This window comes from Panthera leo, chromosome F2, assembly GCF_018350215.1.
Source record: "Panthera leo isolate Ple1 chromosome F2, P.leo_Ple1_pat1.1, whole genome shotgun sequence".
NCBI classification, from domain to species: Eukaryota; Metazoa; Chordata; class Mammalia; order Carnivora; family Felidae; genus Panthera; species Panthera leo.
Genome location: NC_056695.1, coordinates 4,618,060 through 4,635,515, shown reverse-complemented (window position 1 = coordinate 4,635,515; position 17,456 = coordinate 4,618,060). Strand labels below are relative to the sequence as shown.

The window sequence follows — 17,456 nt, the reverse complement described above, 5'->3', positions numbered from 1 at the left end:
CTGCAGCTGCTGGGGTGGGGGGGCCGTCGAGGCCTTCAGCAGCAGAGGCTACCCAGGGCCCTTCACGGGCCAGGCCACTGTCCCTCAAAATGGCACCTGCTGAATGGCTGGTATTGTCAGCCCCGCTTTCTTCTTCGTTGCTCCCCTCTTTCAGACATCTCTGCTAAGCTGATCTCCCCAGCAATCCTTTCTGCACAGTTATTCTTTTTCTCTTGCTTCACTGTGTTGCTGTAGGTTCTTAATTGGATTCTTGAGCCCTCCTGAGGCTATTTTCACTTGTGAATAGCTGTCTAATTGTTTTTTTGGGTTTTTTTTTTTTTTTTTTTTTTGGTCAGGGGGTTGAAGGCTGGTATCTCCTGTGCCATCTTAGTTCAGACTCTTTTGGAAAAATTCTTTTTGTCAAAACATACATGAAAAATAATTTATTCAGTTTTTTTACATTTAACCCATACTTTTATGTTTCTATGTTTGAATTTTATAGTCTTTGGATACAATTACATTTTAAGAAATTATTTACATCACTGAGAATAAGTGTATGTCAAGATAGGGCTAGAAAAGAAGATGTAAAAATTAAGCTCAGGAAAGGGGAGAAAAACAGCAGAAAAATAGAAAAGTTCAAAAGAATCTGCTTGAACATTTTAAATCCCCAAACCATGGAAGAATAGGCTTCTGTCAAGCATGATCCATATACAATTGGCAGAGTGCATTACACATTTTTTCAGATTTAGTTACCGACCAAAAAGGAGAAACAAGCCATTGCCAATTGTTTAGATATTTACCACTGACCAAAATAATGGAAATAAGCAAGAAAACGATTCTCATGAAATCTACTATGTTGTCAGGTCTGATAAATTCCATGAAATTATAATCTTTACTAAATGAAGCTTGAATTACTGATCGAAATAATGAGAATAAATGACAAAAGTATTCACATCAAATTCCTAACCCAGAAGTAACAAATGCAATCCTGTCAGCTGTGAGATGATGAAGAAAATGCCTTCCCAGAGCCAGCAAATCGGATGAAAAAGATGTCTGTCTTGCGAATCTCTACTGTCTTTTGGAAGCTGATCCTGGAGAATGGCTTTCAGCCCTTGTTGTCTGGAGGGTTGTTTTTAGAAAAAAACCTGATTCAGTTTAATGATGTGATTTTTTTCATTGAATTAAGAAGAAATATTTAGAAACTAGCCCTTGCTTTAAGTTCAAACATTATGTATACTTTGTTACCACTGTCCCATGTTTTGTAGCCAATCTCTAAGACCAGCTTTTGGCAGTGAAGTTATTTGTGATGGAAGCATTTAGGTTCTTTATGAAGAGAATATAAAAAATTACTATTACAGAGAAATGTACACATGACACAGTTACTAGAATTAAAACAAATGTGAAGAAATAGCAGAAAATTAGTAGTGTTTAATCAACAAAAGTAATAGCCAGTATAAAACATTGGTCTGATGTAAAAGTACAAATGTCCAGGGGTGTCTGGGTGGCTCAATCTGTTGAGCCTCTGACTTTGGCTCAGGTCATGATTTCGCAGTTTGTGAGTTCGAGCCCCACATCGGGCTGTCTGCTGTCAGCACTGGGACTGCTTCTTTGGATCCTCTGTCTGCCTATCTCTCTGCCCTTCCCCCATTCACACTCTCTCGCCCTCTCTCAAAAATAAGTAAAAATAAAAAAAATAAAAATACGGATGTCCAATATCCAGCCAAACATAATGATTTTTTTTTTAAATTTTTACTTTAGTGTAAGCATGGATATCTGGAATTTGAGGCTAGAATGTCTGAATATGAAATAAATTAAAACCATGTAAAATGATAACATCAAAATGAAATTATTAACATAATGGGAATGTTGTACAGATCCAGATATTTCTTTAAAAGATATGAGATTTGTAATACATGTAATAACAATGTACATGATGAAATTAAGCATATTTTGTAGTATTTCCCATGTATTTTTCATATTCAGTATCCCTTTGCAATTGGATATGTAGAAACTGTGGTTTTATCCTGAGTTTAAATATCACTTTAAGAATTTTATTGACAGTTGCAGCTGCCTGAGTGAATGCAATTCTCAAAATTGAAAAACTCTCCAAGCACAACAGTGCCTAGAAAGATGGTCTAATTCGGCATTATTCTCAATAAAACAAAATTATGTGGAAAATCTTGATTATAATCACATAATTAGTGATTTTGTTGATATGAAGGCAAAAGATACATTTTGTGAATAAATATGTGAACATGACTGAGTTACTTATGTTTTCATTTTACTACTCATCTACCACTGCATCTCAATTCAGGCAATAATTTTAATATTTTTAAAGATCTTATTATCATGAAGGTATACTTGTCAAGAGAGTGATAACATATATTTTATTTAATAAGTTAGGCTTATATCATTTCATTATTTAGGTGAATAGTGTATGGGGTCTATTTGTATTCATTTATTTGATAAATTTGATGTTACAATTTCTAAATTTAAAGTGTACAGTATGTTACTTTGATACATTAGTATATTGTAACGTGATTCCCACTGAAGCATGTTTATGTCATTACATCATTATAATACAGTATTGACTGTATTCCTTATACTGTGCCTTAGGTATCTTATGGCTTATTTACTACTCAATACAATTTTGTATCCTCAATCACCATCAATCTTATTTCCCTACACCTATAGCCTGGAGACCACTATTTTACTTTCTGGTTTTTTTTTTTTTAAAGGCTTGACTTTTTTAAGATTCTACATACAAGAGATATCATCAGTACTTAAGTCTGACTTATCTTACTTAGCATAATATGCTGAACGTCCATCCATGTTGTCTCAAATGGCAGGATAACTTGGGTGAATTATTTGGGGGGGGGATATATATCATGTATTTATATTCATTCATTGATGGGCATTTGGGTTGTTTCCTTATTGTGGCTATTGTGAAGAATGCTGCAATAAACACGAGAGTAGCTATGTCTTTGAAATACTGATTTTATTTTCTTTGGTTATATCCGCAGCAGTGGGATTGTTAGATCATATGATAGATATATTTTTAAGTTTTTGAGGAGTGTCCATATTGGTTTCCATAGTGGTTGGACTAATTTACATTCCCACCAATAGTGTATAAGAGTTTCCTTATCACCACATCCTTCCCAGCTGTCTTGTCTTCTTGATGATAGCCATTTTAGCAGGTATGAGGTGATATCTCATTATGGCTTTGATTTGCATTTCCATGATGACTAGTGGTGTTGAGCATCTTTTCGTGTGTCTGTTGGCCATTTTTAAGTCTTCTTTGGGAAAATGTCTGTTTAGTTCTGCCCATTTAAAAAAAAACAGGGTTTTTTGTTTTTGTTTTTTTTTAGGGTGCCTGGGTGGCTTAGACAGTTAGGCATTCAACTCTTGATCTCAGCTCAGGTCTTGATATCTGGCTGGTGAGTTCAAGCCCTATGTTGGGCTCCACACTACATGTGAAGTCTACTTTAAAAAAATAATATAAAAATAAAAAGAAACAGGTTTTTAAAATTAAGTTGTGTTAGTTTTTTATATATTTTGGGTATTAACCCCTTATTCAATGTATAGTTTACAAAACTTTTTTTTTTTCCATTAGGTAGGCTACTATTTCATTTTATTGTTTCTTTTACTGTATAGAAGCTTTGAGTTTGATATAATCCTATTTGTTGATTTTTGGTTTTGTTGTTTGTATTTTCGGCAATATTTCCAAAAAGCCATTGCCAAGACCAATATTGATAAGCTTCTTCCCTATGGTTTTTCTAGGTGTTTTATGATATCAGGTCTTATGTTTAAGTCTTTGATCCATTTTGAGTTAATTTTTTGTAAGTGGTGTGAGATCCAACTTTGTTGCTCTGCATGTGTTCCTCTAGTTTTCCCAGCACCATTTGTGGAACAGACTATCCTTCACTCATTAGGGACTCTTAACTTTCCTGTTGAATATTAGTTGACCATAAATACTGGGATTTAATTCTGGGCTCTCTGTTCTATTCCTTTGGTCTGTGTGTCTAGTTTTTTTGTTTTGTTTTGTTTGCCAGTACTTTACTGTTTTTATTACTATGGCTTTGTAGTATAGTTTGAAATCAAGAAGTGTGATACCTCTGGCTTTATTTCTTTTCTCATGCTTTATCATTAGTGTAAAGGAATGACACTATTTTCTGTAAGTTGATTTTGAAACCTGCCACTTTGCTGGAATCACTGATGGATTCTACCAATTTTTTGATTGACTCTTGGAGATTTTCTATATATAAAATTACATTATCAGCAAATAGCCAAAATTTAACTTCTTCCTTCATAATTTAGATGCCTTTTATTGCTATAGCTGGAACTTCCAGTACTATATCATAGTAAGAGCAGTAACACTGTCTTGTACGTATCTTAGGGGAAATCCTTTGAAAATAATGTTAGCCGTGAGTTTGTTGCATATAGTCTTTATTATATTGAAGTATGTTTCTTCAATTCCCAATATGTTAAGGATTTTTATCATGAAAGGATGTTTTATTTTGCCAGATGCTTTCTCTGAGTCTACTGACATGATGTGATCATGTGATTTTTATCTGTCATTTTATTGATGTAATGAATTACATTTATTGATTTTTGTATACTGAACCATTCTCGCACCCAGGAATAAATCTCATGTAGTGGTTATGCTATATAATCCTTTATATGTATTCCTGAATTCAGTTTGCTCATATTTTGTTGAGAAGTTTTGCATCTATATTCATCAAGGATATTGACCTAGGAGTTTTCTTGTGATATCCTTATCTGGTTTTGGTGTCAAGGTAATACTGGTTTTGTAGAATGAGTTTGAAATTGTTCCCTCTTTCTTGATAGTTTGGAAGAGGATTGATGTTAATTCTAATTTAAATATTTGGTGAAATTTGCCTGTGAAGCTTCTGGCCTGGGGTTTTCTTTGTTGGGATTGTTTTTATTACTGACTCAATTTTTTGCTTGTTGTTTGAGTTTTTTTATTAAGTTTTAAATTTTAATTCCAGTATAGTTAACATACAGTGTTATATTAGTTTCGGGTGTACAATATAGTAATTCAACAATTTTATACATCACTCAGTGCTCATCATGGTAAGTGTCCTCTTAATCCCCATCATCTATTTCACCCATCCCCTCACCCACCTTCCCTCTGGAAGCCATCAGTTTGTTCTCTATAGTTAAGAGTCTGCTTCTTGGTTTGTCTCTCTCTCCCTCTTTTTTCCTTTGCTCATTTGTTTTTTGAATTCCACATGAGTGAAATCATATGGTATTTGTCTTTCTCTGACTGCCTTATTTTGCTTAACATCATATTCTCTAGCTCCATGTTGTTGCAGATGGCAACATTTCATTCTTTTTTATGGCTGAATTATATATATACATTTATATATATACACACACACATATATATATATGTATATATATATAAAATGACTCTGATTTAGTCTTGGTAGGTTATGTGTTTCTAAAAATGTATCCATTTCCTCTAGGTTATGTAATTTTTTGGAATATACTTGTTCATAGCAGTCTCTTATAACTTTGTGTTTTTGTATTATCAGTTATAATATATCCTTTCATTTCTTTTTTTTTTAACTTAATGTTTATTTATTTTGAGAGAGAGACAGAGAGACAGAGCTTCAGTGGGGGAGGGGCAGAGAAAGAGGGAGACACAGCATCCGAAGCAGGCTCCAGGCTCTGAGCTGTCAGCACAGAGCCTGACATGGGGCTTGAACCCACAAACCGCGAGATCATGACCTGAGCTGAAGTTGGACACTTAACCGACTGAGCCACCCAGGCGCCCCTATCCTCTTTCATTTCTAATTTTGGGTTTTCTCTTCTTTTCTCCGTCTATAAAGACTTGCCATTTTTGTTTATTTTTTTGAAGAACCAGTTTTTAGTCTCATTGATCCTTTTATTGTTTTTCTGGTCTCTATTTTATTTAATTCCACCATGAGTTTTATTATTATTTCTTTCCTTGTGCTAACTTTGGGCATAATTTGTTCCTCTTTTTCTAGTTGTGTGAGGTATAAAGTTAGGTTGTTTATTTGAGACCTAATTTCTTAATAAATGCATTTACTGCTATAAACTTTCCTCTAAGAACTAATTTTGCTGCATCCCACAAAATTTGATATGTTGTATTTTCAATTTGTTTCAAGATAATTTTTATTTCCCTTTTAATTTCTTTGACCCATTGGCTATTTAAAAGTGTGTTGTTTAGATTCTACATAGTTGAAGATTATCTTGTTGATTTCTAATTTCATGCCATTCTGGTCAGAGAAGATAGTTGGTATGATTTCAGTCTTCTTAAATTTGCTAAGATTAGTTTTGTGGCCTACCATATGATATTTCCTGGAAAATATTTTACATGCATTTGAGAAAAATGTGCAGTCTGCTGCTATTGGATGGAATATTCTGTATATGTCTGTTAACTTCATTTATTCTAAAATGTGGTCAATTTCAACCTTTCCTTGCCTATTTTCTGTCTGGATGATCTATCCATTATTGATAGTAAGGTATAAAAGTCCCCTACTGTTATTATATCGTTGTCTGTTTCTCCATTAAGATCTGTTACTATTGGCTTAATAAATTTCAGTGTTCAATGTTGGGAGATTATATATTTATGATTAGTATATCTTCCTGATATATTGACCTCTTTATCATTATAAAATGACCTTGTTGGTCTTTTGTTACCATTTTTGGCTTGAAGTCTATTTTGTCTGCTATAAATATGGCCTCACCCACTTTCTTTTGGTTTCCATCTGCTTGGAGTATCATCTTCCACCCCTTCACTTTGAGTCTGTGTATCTTTGGGCAAGCATGATGAGTCAGTCTCTTGAGGGTAGCACATATTTGAGTCTTTTAAAGTCTACATCTGGCACTTTGCCTTTTGATGGATGTCTCCAATTCATTTAGATTTAGTGTGATTACTGATGTATGAGGACTTACTACTGCCATTTGTCTTTTGTTTTTTCGTTGTTTTGTATCGCCATTGTTTCTTTTTCCTTGTGTTTCTATCTACCTTGTTAAGTCTTCCTTCATGAGGGTGTTTTCTATGGTGATTTTCTCAGTTCCCCATTTTTTATGTTTCTTGTCTTTCCTCTAGATTTTTGTTTTGTGGTTACTATGAAGTTTTTATAAAGCATCTCATAGATGAAACTGTCCTTTTTCTGTTGATGGCAACTTATTTTCATTTCTCTATACAAGTTCTGTCTTTTTCCCCCTCCCCTTTTATATTTTTGTTATCATGAATTACCCTTTTTTTGCTTTGAGTTCATTGCTAAATTGTAGTAGCTATAGTTATTTTTTAATATGTGTTTTTATTGTATTAAAATTTTTTAAAAGTTTACTTATTTATTTATTTTGAGAGCAAGAGAGAGAGAGAGAGAGAGAGAGAGAGAGTGAGCACAGGAGAGGCATAGAGAGGAGAGAGAATCCCAAGAATCCCAGGCTCAATTTCATAAGCCATGAGATCATGACCTGAACCAAAATCAAGAATCGGATGCTTAACTGAGCTACCCAGGTGCCCCTATAGTTATTTTTAATGTTTTTCCCCTTTAACTATAATTAAGGGCTTTAGTGAAGTGTTTAACATCCTATTCTAAAGTAGAGTTACAAATTTCTGATTCTGTTTGTTTAACATCTTATTCAAAGTTTTGTGTAATTTTGTCTTTTCATTTCAGGTAGAAGAGCTCCTTTTCAACATTTCTTGTGAGGCAAGTCTAATGGTGGTAAACTTTCTCAGTTTTTCTTGGACTGGAAAAGCTTTATTTCTCCTTCATTTTTGAAGGAAGACTTTGTTGGTAGAGTATTTTTGGCTGTCTTATCTTTTGATACTTCGAATGTGTCAGTCCACTCCTTTCTGGACTAGAGTTTCTGCTGAGAAATCTTCTGATAGTCTAAGGGAGTTCCTTTTAAGTTGGTCACTTTTTTTTCCCTGGCTGCCTGTAAGATTCTTTATCATTGACATTTGACAGCTTCATTATAATATTTCTTCGAGAGGGTCATTTTGCATTGAGATAGTAAGATGATACATTAGCTTTATGGACTTGTATGCCTAGTTCTTTCCTCAGATTTGGGATGTTCTCTGCTATTGTTTTTTAAAATAACCTCTCAACTCCCTTCTCCTTGTCTTTTCCTTCTGGTTATACCATTATTCTTATGTGGGTCCTCCTAATACAGTTTTGTAGCTCTCATATGGTTTCTTTGATTTTTAAAAATCCTAGTTCTTCCTCCTCTTCTACCTGAATCATTTCTAGATTCCTGTCTTCCAGATCGCTTATTCTCTCTTCCATCTGATCTTCTTTATTACCAATGTTTTCTCATGAATTATTCTCATTTATTGAGTTCTAAAGAACTCCAGAATTTCCATTTGGTTCTTTGTTAGTGTTTTAATATCTTTGGTAAAGCATGCATTAATTTTATTCTTGGGTTCACTGAATTGCCTTTCTGAGTTTTCTTGCAGTTTGTTGCATTTCTTCACAACAGCTGTTTTGATCCCAGTCTTCTGACTTTGTGTTTGGTTGCTGGAGAATTGTCATTTTCTTTTTGTGATACTGTATTATCGTGATTTTTCATGGTGTTTGATGAGATGTGCCTCTGCAGGCACATTTGAAACACTGAACACCTTTCTTATTTGGGTAAAGTTTTGTTTACTTTGATTCTAACAATTTGACAGGTTGACAATTAGAAACCTTTCTTTTGCTTTCCAGCAGGTGGTGCTACAGCACAAGTTTTTGGTTTTTTTTCACTTGAGTTGCTTTGAGGCTGTATTTGGGAGCATACACTTTCCACCCTCCACCCCTCCTGCCAGGAGGGTCACCAGTGCTGACCCCTGGTGCCAGGGCCAGGTGCCGCTCATCAATGCCGCTTCTGTGGCCAGGGTGTCACTGAGGTCTTGTGTGTCACAGTGTGTGTGTGACTGTATGTGTTTAGGGAGGGTGGAGACTGGTGTTGGGTGTGCTGCTGTTGCTGGGGGGATGGCAAGGTTAGGTGTCATTGGAGCCATGGGCACTGATGCCAGGGTGCCTGGGTCACAGGTGCTGCCGCTGTTTCTAGAGCCACGTGGCATGCAACAATGTGGGTGCTTCCCCACCTCCGGGACCTCTACAGGGTACAAGCCACTCACCCTCAGATGGACAGAAGGATGGGTTGCCCAGCCATCCTGGTGGTGTCTGCAGTGCAGGGCATCCTTTGTTGGGATGTGGATGTCCAACTGGTTGTACCTTAAAGGGGAAAACAAAAGGAAGGAATCACACCCCCATGATGCTGAGCTCACTCCTTCATTGTATTCTTGCCTGCACCCTGCAAAAGTCAAGGGCTGGCCTGAGTAGGTGAACCTTCATCATTCAGTGTTGCACTTTCTTGTGTTCTCCAGTAACTTGTGCAAAGTGAGTGCTTAATAAATGTTTGCTAAATGAAATATTGCTTCCCTCAATTCTACTTGTCAATGCAACTTGACTTTCAAAGCCTAGACGAGCACTCATTCTCAGAGAAGCCTTTTCCATTCCCCATCAGCCAGAAGTTATTGTTTCTCCCTCTTCCCTTCTGCAGACCTTACCTCTGTGCTACATCCTATAGTCACTGTGGATGCTCTCAGCAACACCCCCCTTCCTCCCCAACTCCATCCCGCCAACAGCAACTTAAGGACAAACATACTGACCTTTACCAGTTTCCCACAGGATTCGGCATATAGATATCATTACATGTTTTCTTTTACTCACACTATATTTTAAGAAATTGATGTGAATTCTTATAGTAGAATCCCTATACCCCACATTGATGAAATAAGTACTTCTGGTTTTACCCTTTTGCTATGGAATTTTTAACCCTGTATTAAATATACACATAACAAACACTGTCCAGTGAATGGTTCTTATAGTGTTTCAGTATAAATCTTTATGGCTTATTATCAAAATAGCTAACAGAAAATTAGCAAAATAAGTTTCAGATTCCTGGCAGGTTGATAATTGAAATACAAGGTTTGAGGGCCAAAAGGTGCATTGGTTGGTTGAGGTTAAGTGTGATTTTCTATAAAATCAAAAAAAGGAATGCATGCTAGTTTGCAGTGTCTGAGATGTTTTGTCGAACAGAGCTGCATTACAGCCAGGCTCTGGGTCAGTATTTTTCAGCCTTGCTTATTTAATTGTAAATCTCCTTTTGGAAACTCCTTTATCCTGTTTGCTATAGATGATCAGTTTTTAGCTGCCATAATTTCTCCAGAAAACTGCATACCCCTTTAAGCACCTTATTTCTTTTTCATTTTTCCTTCTCTATAAAGGAATCTTGACCCTAGCTGAATTTCTCCGTTCTTTTTATTCTGCTTGCTTCAGGCAGAAAATAAACCAGATCACCAGTGAGCCATTTGGTGTGAGATGTACAGGTTTAAGTATGTCATTGAGTTACTATTTAAGGATGACTGATATTATGGATCAGAGTGAAAACATAAAAAAAGAGATGTTCTTTTTTTTTTCAATTAAAAAACAATTGCAAATGAAATTACATCAGTTTATAAACATTTGAAATGCATTCTCATTTTCCAACTGTTTGGTAAAAATAGAGGGATTATTGCAATTCCTGTGGGTCTTTACTCTTTCCTTAAGGACAATCTTTGTCAAGGATTCTGCCTGGTATTCATTGTCTCCCACTTGGGAAATCATGTGATGGTGGCTTAGCAAGGAAAATGAGTAATCAGTATTCAAAAATACTTTTTAAAAGAAATAGCTGATAGCAATTTATGGCTTTGGGTAAACTTAAATGAACAATGGAAAGGGGAATTAGCTTTCTCTGAAAACCATTCTGCTGGATTTTACATGAGCAAGAGGACAAATTTGGAGGACAAATCTGTGCCTCGAATAATGAGTGTGCTATCACTTATTTACTATAGTTATAAATGGTCAAATGCCCACTGATGGGGAGGCTAATGGTACTGGTTGGCCGTGGCCAAGTGTTGGCAAGCACTACCTGCCTTTCCCGAGTCTGTACTTTGGTCTTGACCCAAAACACCTGAGCCACACAATTTGTGTACATCCCACCCACCCCCTTCCACCCCACATCATTTGCTCATTCATTGTGAGCAGCCTTCGTAATGTGGAAAGTATTCATGGGGAGGTGAGATGTGACTACCAAATTAACTTCCATCTGCAGCGAAAGCCAAAGTTTTTCCCCTGCTGCCAAACAAATTCCCTGGGGCTACCATGACTTGGTGCTTTATTGTAATACAAGCAAATATCACTGAAATCATGACCAGTAATTTTAAATTAGGTGGGCATTGGGAAGAAATGAATAATGAGGACAGTAAACGTCACTGCAAATATGTGGGCTCACCGACCCCCGCCCCCAACTCATTTGGCAGGGGACTATAGTTTTGGTTCATGGTGCTGGAATATATGATCTATATTAAAACAGTTTTCTCTAGGTATAAATTGAAATTACAGAAGTACTTACCTTGGATAACAAAGAGGGGAATTTGGAGAGAAAACTACTTACTTTTCTAAACCTTTAATTTGAGATTTTCTAGGACCAGGTAGAACTATGAGGAAGTCAGAAAGAAAAAGGATGAAAGCAGGACTTTTCTATGCCTTGCCACAGCTTCTGCTTCCTATAGCTCTTTGTTGAATCTGGGCATAATCAGAGGGCAAGACTGGGGGCTTCAGTTTTGGATTAGAGCAAGTGTTCAAATCCAACATTCCATTTTTTCCTTATCAGACCTTGGGAATTGATGGTAACTTGGAGTCAGACAGGTCAACTGATATATGCAGTGAAGCTGAGAGAAACCATGAGCCTTAGCATAGTATGAAAGAAACATGCAAACTTACGTATTCACACATCACAGGGAAGTCATCAACTGGAAATGTTGGTTAAAATTGGAAGAAAATAAAAAATACTCTGACAGGGCGAAATCTACAAAGGAATTACTCAGACAAGTATGATTTAATAGTATTTGATCTTAACAACATGGTCTTTAATGGTGATGTATGTCTACAGTGTGCCTTAAGTCCTTCTAAATTCTATTTTGTCAAGAAGACAAAATAGAAAGAAAAAGCTTTTTGTTAAGCTTTCAAGTAATTAGAATTAGAATGGATCTGCTTACATATTTGGCACAGTATCTAAGACATCTTGTTGCCCAGAACACATTTATATGACCTATGATGAGGTCTCTTGATTTTTTTGGCAAAGTAAAAGCAATGCTATTTCTGTTTGAAAAATCATTGCAAACTGTCTGAAAATACTTTTCCTCTCTAAAGATTTTTTTTTTTTTTTTTTTTTTTTAAATAACTCTGGCATTTCTCTGGATTAACTTTGCTTTTTCTCGGCCGTGTGCACAAAGTTGAAAACCACCAAAGCAATTGTGGTTCTTGTCCCAAGCCAGAGAAGAGTTTCTCTGTCTGAACTGCTGTTTATTAGCAAAGACAATTTGTGTATTCAAAGGGGGATTGATTTTTAGAAGGTTGTGTCTGTTGAGCCACATACCTAAATGTTGGGTACACAGTGTAGTAAAAAAAGGTTTTGTGTTCCGTTCTGTTTTCTGGGAAGCTGATCCTCTAGGCATCTGTCTAGGTGATTTAATCCACTCGGGGCCTCCAATTCAGGTTGAAACTCTGAAATGTATTATGAATATTGACATGGTTGGTATTTGTGAAAGTACTGTTCTCCACTTGGCATCATTTGTGCATTTTTTCTCCCTTTTTTACTGGAGTGTTCTACACAGTGTGTGTGTTTTGATAAGGTACATTGGAAGTAATACTTCACATCGTTCTAAACAGGGCCTGGGATATTTCTGATCAGCCTGCACTACATCACTTGTTCTAATAGAAGAACACAGTGTCTGAGAGAAGGCAAATACAGGGGAAGAGAAAGAAGATGCACGTTGATATCAATGCGGTTCATCCTAAATTTATAAATCAAACTTGTATTATTTAATTTCTAATATACTTTAATAACTGACATTTATCAACACCCACACGCCCTATGAGGTAGAGAAGTGTTTCAGTTAACAGGAGAAGAAACAGAAGACCCTGAAGGTGATTTTGATTGGGAGTTTCATCGGGGGGGGGGGGGGGCGGTGCAGGCTTGGCCAGGGTTTATGACACCACAGTATCTCCCTGAGAATCCTAATTCAATCCCTACCTCTGCTCAGAGCAGCAGAAAATGAAGCCAATAATTCCTGCAAGGTGCCAAGGCGAGGTGAACTAGCAGGGGAGGGCTCTGAAGGCCTCTTAGGAGGGCTGGTTTGGAGATCCACCAGGGTGCTGAAACTCTGTGACGAGAAAGGTTCCTTCCAACTCCCAGGGGCTGTAATCCTTGAGGATTACAGGGGAGGCTCTGGAATTCTCAGGCATCTTGCTTGGATGGCAGTGAGTAGCCTCTGATTTATTCTTTTACGGCTGCCCCTTGGCGGCTTCTGTTGCACTTTATGAATACTCTGCTGTGGATCAGTTGAGGGCCCACATAAGTGTGATAATGCTCTTCTCTCAGCAAACTTATATTCTGGTGAGACACGTCACAGTTCTTCAAATACCCCAGGGCACTGGGACTGATGTGAAGAAAAAGGCTCTAAGGAAATTGGTAGCTGCCAGGGTAGGTAAATAAGGGAATCTCCATCATGCCACGCTGGGGCTGAGGGCAGCTTTATAAGTAACCCCGGCTTAAAAATAATTGTCAGGTCATTTCTTTCCAACAGATTACTATCCGTGTAAATATCAAACCTTCCTGGAGTGTCATTGGCCATAATTTGGAAGATTGTTTCTATATAAACACAAACATCTGCAGACATTCTTTGAAGTAATCTTATCTTCTTGTATCACATAATTATTGTCAATGAATAATTTAAAGCATATAGACCAATGCAATTGCTACCAGTGCCAAAAGGTTTAAAACTATTTAAAAAGAGTTCACAGTGACTCCTTTTAAGTTGTGATTTTTTTTTTCAAGTTGTTGGCTAAATCTGTCCTGTTACATTCAAACTAGTTAAGTCTTTGAATTTATAATGAAATTTGAATGAACTTTGAAACAGACAACAGGTAGTTTTAAATCAAAGGAGGTTCTTAAATACAATACCCCTCTGCTTACTTTTAATGTCCTCATCATGAAAATAAGCACCCGGTCTTTCCCAGGTAACTTTTAGCGGGTTATTTAGGACTGACAAATACCTCAAAGCCCAGCTGTCTTCATCGCGGGAGCCGCGGGAGAAGGACACGGGAAGGTAGATGCTTCTCGCCACTTGGGTGGGGACTCCGGGCACACTGACCTCCCATTGTTCTTTCTCCCCATCTTTAATTCCTCGTGAATTGTATCATTACTTGTGCATAGGTTTCTATAACCCCTACTTCACCCCCAGCCCCAAACTTCCCAGCTTTTCTTCTTGGGCCCCACTGTGAGGCTGCGGAGGAGCCTGGGCCGGGTGGGCAGAGCAGCAGGAAGAAACCGCGGTGGAGCTCGGGCAGGGTGGGCGGAGCTCGGGCAGGGTGGGCGGAGCTCGGGCCGGGTGGGCGGAGCTGTAGGAAGGAACCGCGGGGGAGCTTGGGCAGGATGGGCAGAGCCGCAGGAAGAAACCGCGGTGGAGCTCGGGCCGGGTGGGCGGAGCTCGGGCCGAGTGGGCGGAGCTGTAGGAAGGAACCGCGGTGGAGCTTGAGCAGGATGGGCAGAGCTGCAGGAAGAAACCGCGGTGGAGTTCGGGCAGGGTGGGTGGAGCCGCAGGAAGAAACCGCGGTGGAGCTTGGGTAGCGTGGGCGGAGCTGCAGGAGGAAACCGCGGTAGAGCTGGGCCGGGTGGGTGGAGCTGCGCAAGAAGCCACAAGACTTCCGCCCTGTCCTTGCACACTACCTGCTCTGCTAGAGTCAGAGGCTGGAACCGTTCGTCAGTTCCGCACAATCCCAGCTTTCACTGCTGGGTCTCAGGTCAGCAAACAAAAATGGCCTCCACTGAAGACACAAACCCTTTCACTATCTGCTTGCAGAACATGGGAGAACGAAATCTAACTTGCTTAGGATTCTTCTTTTTTTGGTATTAATTAGGAGATCATCTCCCAAAAGTAGGCAAACGTGCCTTTAATAGAGAACCGATTACTGTTGTAAACTGACAAAATGTATGTGTAAATCCCAGGCGTTCTATTAGGTGTCACTTAGTCTAGCGGTGTCTGTCACACAACTTTAGAGAGCCTGAGTTACCACCAGCCTCTGCCCGAGTCCTCCATCAACAAATGATCCATGTGATCCTGGGTAAATAACTTTGCTAAACGCTCTCAGTATGTCGGCCCCTTTACTACTCAAGATACTTACAAAAAGCGCAATTATTGCTTCTATATTTAGTCAAAGAAGCTGAGACCCAGAGAGGGGAAGTAACTCTTTTTCATTCCACGGGCTTGTGAATAGGGGCTGAGGTCAGACCCCTAGGCAGGCTGTCTTCTGAAATCAAGCTCTCACTCCTGACACCTGCTATTTTGGCGTAAGGTAACTTTTAAATACGAAGTTACTTTTTACGGTTTGAAAGACCAGGTTGAATTCATTAACGCTGTGGCCTGGGAACTGACCCAAGCTTCATCTTACTTAGCTAAAAGACAAAGCTAGTGTGACACCAGCTAATTATGTTTTAACTCGTGTTAAAGTGTACCCTGAGAATGTTTCCGGACTGCTGGAGCGTTGCTTTTGTGTTGCCACCTCCCCTTGAACCCTGGTCTCCTTTACACCTGGGAAGCTTGTGGACTGAATTTGCTCTCTCCCCGAGGTCGGTAGGGGTGACATTCATATTCAACATTCAGGTACTGTAGTGTGCTTTAATCTTAAACATCAGTAAATTCCAATAAGTTCTAGTTAGAAAAGATGAATCTTTTTATCCTCATAGAGAAATCATATTTATTTTGACTAGACCAGTTTGCTGTCTTTCCAAAGTGGGGGAAAAAAAATCTATCGTAAAAAAATGTTGCTAGAGGGAATGGTTGAGTGATAGTGAAATGATTTGTAATTGTTGGCCCTTGATTTTTGTTAGTATTTAGTACCCATTACTGACACTTACTGACCTGTTTTGCACTTTATTTGCCTTGCTTTCAAGTGAACAATCTTTTACTACATTGAGATATGACAAAGCTCTGGTTTCCAAACTTGACTCACATAAATAAGATAGTGTTCTGCTGAGATTGAACTATATTATTTTTCCCAATGAGAGAAACATTTTTCTCAATTTTACCTTTTTTTTTTTTTTTTTTTTTTTTTTTTTTTTACTTTATTTGATCTTAGATCTTTTCACCCATTACTGCTTGTCCATGCTAATGTCAAATATGAAGTGGTCTGGATAAAATTTCCGTATCTACCTTTTTAATTTTAATACTATGAGTTATTATTTCATGTTGGTCCATGAGAGGCATGATTTCTAGGTAACTTGCCATCCTCACCAGTTTAAGAACTTCTGAAGAAAAAAGCGAACATTCTATAGGTTGGGTGTTGGGAGTTCAGCATTGTGTGAAATGCGGTTTCCTTCCTAAGTGAACTTGAAATTGAGAAGGGTAAGCAAGTATGGGTAGATGTGTTCATAGCAGAGAATTAGAAACTGGCTGCCGTGTGAAGTCGACAGAAATTGAATGTGGTATAAAAGCATAGAGTAAAAAGAAGCAAGTTTTTTCTGGGAGTGTTAGGAAGTGTCTGAGTTTGTGCCATTTGAGCTGGGTTTTGAAGGGCCATTGAGTTCACCTGGTGAATAAAATGGCAAAGGGCAATGTAGGAAGATGAAATAACATTGGTAATAAGAATGGGAAGGTGCTTTATGAGTTTCTGTGTGTCTGGGGACTTGCCTGTTGCCCCAGAAATGGTGACCAGAACCTACTGTAGCAAACAATGGTGCCAGATTTCCCCCTCATTATAAAGAAAGCTGACTGTGACTATTGACTTACCCACTAGGTATCCTGACAAGAAGCAGACGAGACCCTTCTATAATCAAACTCCATCCAGACATCCCCTGCCTGATCCAGATGAAATAACATTGGTACATTTGAACATATAAACCTGTCAAAATTGTGTTAACCTGATAGTTCAGTCCTAATGGATATCTAGCTGTTTTAATTTCTGTTTCTTTTATCATAAGGGTTCATTGCATTTTGGGATTTTTTGTAGGCATTTATGTTTTATCCTTTGTAGCTATTTATGTCTTACCTTTCAACTTAGAGAGCAATGTTCATTAAGATATTAATTAATAACTAATATGTTAGTAGAGTATATTTACAGAATTAATTGCCTTAAACGTATCATGATAGTAAGTTTCTATGTTAATTTGGGAGTAATCCTAAGATAGTAAAAATGTATAGTGTGTATTATGTACTAGATACTAGTCTACGGACTTTCTGTGGATTAATTCATTTAATGTCCATAATAAACTTATCAGAAGAATCCTGTTCCCATTTCTGAGATGAGAAAACTGAGTGATGTGTCCATGGAAACACAAAGGGCAAGGGCGAATGGAGAGTCGGATCTCCTGTGCCTATAGCTCCAGAG

At 37.9% G+C, this 17,456-nt stretch overlaps 1 protein-coding gene and 1 long non-coding RNA gene across 2 annotated transcripts in view; one reads left to right on the top strand and one right to left on the bottom strand.

The window, feature by feature from the left end:
• PXDNL (peroxidasin like) overlaps positions 1–17,456 on the top strand; it is a 423,364-nt gene that overhangs the window by 51,167 nt on the left and 354,741 nt on the right. The window lies entirely within an intron of this gene.
• LOC122210644 lies at positions 9,111–14,379 on the bottom strand. Its single transcript, XR_006198147.1, has 3 exons — positions 14,127–14,379; positions 12,448–12,575; positions 9,111–9,200 (listed from the first exon to the last, which is right to left on the bottom strand). It is a non-coding gene; the product is annotated as an uncharacterized LOC122210644 (long non-coding RNA).